Consider the following 5,547-nt stretch of genomic DNA (forward strand, 5'->3'; position numbering starts at 1 on the left):
AATATATTCTGATATTATTAATATGGTTAATCCATCCTTTTGATTTGATTTGACAATATACTGCTGTTAATATAGAAATGGCAAAAGGGTGGATGCCAAATCTATTACTTGAGGCATTGTGTATGAAAGCCTGACAAAAGGTTTTTGTTTGTTTGTCTTAAATGTTTTGAGTGGACACTGACCATAGAATTGCATTGGAGAACCTAGGGAATTCCTAGAAAGAGCTTTTTAATCGAATATGCAAATAATCAAATCCACAAAAGTCAAACCTGTAAATGTGGAGGGCCAACAGTACCTACAAATACTCTGTTATTGCCACTAAATTCTTTCCCCAGATAACAAAAGTATCTCTACATTTTATTACAACTATTTCTTCACAGATTTTTTTCAGGTGAAAAGTCTAAAGCTTTTTCATAGTTAGACCTCATCAAATGATGGAGGAGGAAGACCAGATGGTTAGAGCAGTGGAATAAATTTAGGATCTGTCTTGTAACTAGCTCTGATATGTCATTTGTTATGAGTTCACTTTTCTTTCTTTCACCAATTTCTCATGTTAAATGGACAATTGACCATGGCATGAAGGCAGCTCCCTGGATTCCAGGCCACCCTGTCCCTTTTGTTTTGGAAACCTACTATCACAACATACCTTGAAATATCAATGGACTTTATTAGTATGGCATTCCCACTAATCTTGGAGGATATAGTCTGCTCGCGCCACCCAGATAGTTCAGATCACAGGCAAATTCTCAGAATTTGTATTTGTATTATGTTCTTGCTCCAAGGGTTGAGTGCATCAGTTTTTTCTAGGGTATGCAAAAAATGAATATCATGATAGTTTGAGACAGTTGTTTTTTTAAAAAAAATCGGTGATAATTACATGGCAGACTCTAATGAGTCACTAGAGGATTTTTCCCCTCCCTGCATTCCTAAGAATTCATCTGGGTGTGGAAGGAAAAGGGAAGCTTGTGAAACAGAGAGTCCTGGCAGCAAGAGACAAATGTTGGTTCTGAAATACTACTATATAAGGATCTCACTGACAATAGTACTTTCGCCCGTGCTGAAATTTTAAGGGAGCCAATCCCATTCCACAAAAAAAACCCTACCCTCAACAGAGCAATTGCTCTGAATGTCTGTTTTTTAAAAGAATCCTATACTTCTTTTACTTTCTCTTTAAGAAAAACAACCCATGGGGTAAATTTTACAGCTGCTTGTAGAAAGATGTGATTAAAAAGTAAATATATTGCAGGGGTTGCAACACTTTTCAAAACATGCCATGAGTGTTGTTCTATTTGAATCTGCCTACTGATAATTTCATGGCTTGTTGTTCCAACACAAAGCTATACCCCACCTTGCTATATTATTCTGCATTAAAGAAACCAGCTTTCAATTAGGTAAAAGAAAATCATATCAGGAAAGTGGTGCTTCCGGGCAAATTTCTTATCACTGTTTTGTAGAATAGAAGTGCATGTGTTACTTTGTAAATAAGCTATATGTTTATATTTTTCAGACAATAGACCATGAGTTATTGTAAAAAAAATATAAGCCATTTTGGACTTTCAACACAACATATATTAAATCAACAGGGCATCATGCTATTTTCAGAAGTAAATTCTTTGAGGTGTAATGGGAACTTAATATCACATTGTAATCTTGTACACTGTTTGTGACACGATGTATTTTTGGTTGTTAGGTGCCTTCAAATCAACTCTGACTTATAGCAATCCTAAGATGAACCTTTCACAGGCGTTTTCTTGGCAAAATTTATTCAGTGGATGTTTGCCATTGCCTTCCTTTTAGACTGAAAGAGCATCACTTGCCCCAAAATACTCATTGGGTTTCCATGGCTGAGTGGGGATGCCAACTGTTCTTCCAGAGTCCTAATCCAACACTCAAGCCACTATATCATTCTGGCTTGCTGGTGTATTATTATTAATTAGAAATAGGCAAACATTATCAGTTCTTATTACATTCTGATTCAGATTCAGCAAAGGAGGAGAATCAGGTTATAATAAATTTTGTCTATTCTTCCACTAAATCCAGCAACGGTTATTCTTATGAAGAGCTTTTAGTATTACAAGTTTGCCCACTTAATACTTGCCTAAGCTTTCATATAACTAGAGATCAAGTCCATCTTAAATGGTTGACCACATGAGGTCATATTTCCCAACACTATGGTGAAATTTTATCATCCCTTAGAAAAATTCTAGTAGAAATCTATGAAGAAACCATCCTATGATGCCATTGATCCTCTCTTTTGTGCAGGAGACAGAGACATAAATTGAAAGAAGGCAGCTAAAGTTGTGATAAGGCATAGTTTTTTTTTGTGGTTTCAAAGATGACATACCAACAATGCTCTTGATCTTGTTTCAATCACACCTGAAGTAGGCTGATTGAAATGCATATAATTTAAGATAGCCCTAGCTAACTGAAGTCCCACTCCTTTCAGTGGGTCTCCTTTCAGTCAACTGAGCCTGGAGTGTGCGTAGCAGCCCTCAGTGCTGGCTGTAAGGGGCATAGTCAGTTGAATTCAGTTTTGTTTTATAAAAGAAGATTGTTTCAATAAAGTGACGTGCATGTAGAGGCCCATATTGGGGCAAGAGTCTTCAGCTGAACGCCTCTCTGTGAAGTAGCTTGTAAATGTCAATGTGCATACAGTTTCAAAGACTTAGCAGTTTCATTACCAGTGGCTTTATGGTATTTGTAAAGGCTGTTCAGGAAATGCCCAATTGTGATGGATCTACGAGTGTAGCAACTGTTGTTGTGAAACCAGGAATTAATGGCAAATTTATTTCCAGCACTCTGAAAAGATGGTATAATTGCTTACCAGAAAACAACATTTGCATTTGGAACATTCTTTTATTCTAAGAATGAGAACCTGTTTTTCTCTCTTTAGATCTTTATAACACTATATATATGGGTAGGTGCTCACTGACGTTTGAGCACCATGTTAGAAATATACAGCAAACCAGAGGATTGCAGCTAATTTTCACAGTTTGACTACTTCAGCATACCATTCTTGGATGTTTTACATGCTGCACTATGAGGTTATCCTTGAACTGCAACCCTTCTTTTAAGCTTGCAGTTAAGACTATGCATTCACATTCCCTTTGAAATACAGTTATTTACCTTGTGTTTCTTTTTAAACTTCATTTTCCTCTATGGTAAAAAGTACATCTGTATATTCATAGGCCAGGTGAGGAAATGTGATACTTACTATCCCCGTCACTGAGTTCTGCCAACATGCTGCCAGAGCCCATCAAATGACATAGGGCTACCTCTGGTGGGGCTTTGTTGGGCTCTGTACTAGTAGCATGCTGGCAACACACTGAAAGGGAACCCATTTCCTCATGGAAGAAGCCAAGGACATGTGGCAATGTCATGGGATGGCAGCCTACAACCCACAACCCACAATGAAAAGTTTCCCATGCTGTCCCCAAGTTACTGGATCTCCATGTGATGAGGTCCATAGGCTACTGTGAGGATGGGGTGACAATGCTAGCTGATGACTGACTTCCTTTGAAATGGTTGGCAGCTTTTCGGACCCAGGATTTATTGGGTTTTCTAACATTCCACTCTGGAAATTTAGCCCAGTTTGATTCCCCCCCCCCCCCCCAAGTTGAGCATTGCTTTGTTCAATAGTAAAAATATTTTTGGGGTTGTTGTATGTCTTTCGGGCTGTGTGGCCATGTTCCAGAAGTATTCTCTTCTGACGTTTCACCCACATCTATGGCAGGCATCCTCAGAGGCTGTGAGGCATGGATGCCTGCCATAGATGTGGGAGAAATGTCAGGAGAGAATACTTCTGGAACATGGCCGCACAGCCCGAAAGACATACAACAACCCTGTGATCCCAGCCATGAAAGCCTTCAACAACCCAAAAAGATTTTTGTGGGAAATTTATTTTTGACCCCCAAAACTTTGAATTAAGGGTAAGGTCTGGGAACTTTGGTGGGAAGGGAGTCACAAATGTGATGCTAGGGATGCACTTTCTCAATCCCCACATAAGTTGATTGCATAATTATGGTAATTTGCATTTTGATTTTGCTGTAAGCCGCCCCGAGTCCCCTTTGGGGGAGATGGAGGCGGGATATAAATAAACTTCTTCTTCTTCTTCTTCTTCTTCTTCTTCTTCTTCTTCTTCTTCTTCTTCTTATTATTATTATTATTATTATTATTATTATTATTATTTGTAAACAACTAATTTTATCTGTTAAAAATAATTATCCATATACTAGAGATTTGCAGAGGGTGGCGAAAGTCTTGGTTTCCTCATAAAGATGAACTAATCAGCGTCATTCATGGTCACATCTTGAAAACCATTACTTTAAAATGCCTTCAATGCTAGGGCATTTTCTATAAGATTAATTTATTTCCATATTTAGCAATTTAATAAATTAATTCATTTTTTAAAAAAAATCTTCAATATTTTAACAGTCAAGAAGAGATGACATTTCACATATCATATGTTGCTGTTTCCGATATATACATCTTACATATTCTCCTACGTAAAAGTTAATAGTAAAAGTTGTGAGAAGCACTGTTGGAATGAAAGTTTCATGGATTAAGGACTAGGACACGTTGAATGGGATGTTGAAGAAAATGTCAGCAAATGGCATGCTAACTCAAAATGATATGTTATCCGAATCATTGTCAAGGTATATATTATCTTGCTCTTGCATAACTTGGAAGGTTATAATTTGAACTCTTTAAAGTGGCTAATACATATACTTTCATTATAGAAAGTTGAAGGGGTTAAGAAAAATGATTTGATGATATCATAAGCAAGAAATAATTCTATGATGATTTTTTCTTCCATCATTAATTTCATTTTTTGACTATTGAAGTCACGGCTGCAGATCATAAGAGTGGAGAATAAGCAAAGGGGCTAGACTCTGTCTTTTAAAAGCAAACTAGCAGAACTGAGTAAACTCGCTATTTTATTTGTCAAAAGGCAAAGAAAAGAGTATATCAGTGAGATATATGGATAGGAGAACATATTGGCTTGTTATATGATCATACTGCTAGATCTTAATTATTAGCCACTAAGGACAATGAAGCTTACACCATTCCATCCATTGGAGGCAAGTATGAATGTTGCAATTAGGCAAAATAATTAGCATGTAATGGCCTTGCAGATTTAAAGCCTGGCTGATTCCTCCCTGAGTGAATTTTTTGTTGAGAGGTGTTAGCTGGCCCTGATTGTTTCCTGTCTGGAATTCCCTTGTTTTCAGAGTGCTGTTCTTTGCGTTATTTTATGTGCTTCTATTGTCTGTGGCCCTGAGAAAACAGGATTTGCCAGAGTTTGGTGATGGGATACTTCGTTGGGAGGTGTTAGCTGGCCCTGATTGTTTCCTGTGTGGAATTCCCCTGCTTTCAGAGTGTTGTTCTTTATTTAGTGTTCTGATTTTGGTGATTGTATTGTTCTATTTTATTATACCACAGTAATTTTTATATATTCTGATTTTAGTGTTTTTGAATACTTGGAGCCAGATTGTATTCATTTTCATGGTTCACAGCAACATAATAATAATAATAATAATAATAATA

Source organism: Anolis carolinensis, chromosome 3 (genome assembly GCF_035594765.1).
Source record: "Anolis carolinensis isolate JA03-04 chromosome 3, rAnoCar3.1.pri, whole genome shotgun sequence".
Lineage (NCBI taxonomy): Eukaryota > Metazoa > Chordata > Lepidosauria > Squamata > Dactyloidae > Anolis > Anolis carolinensis.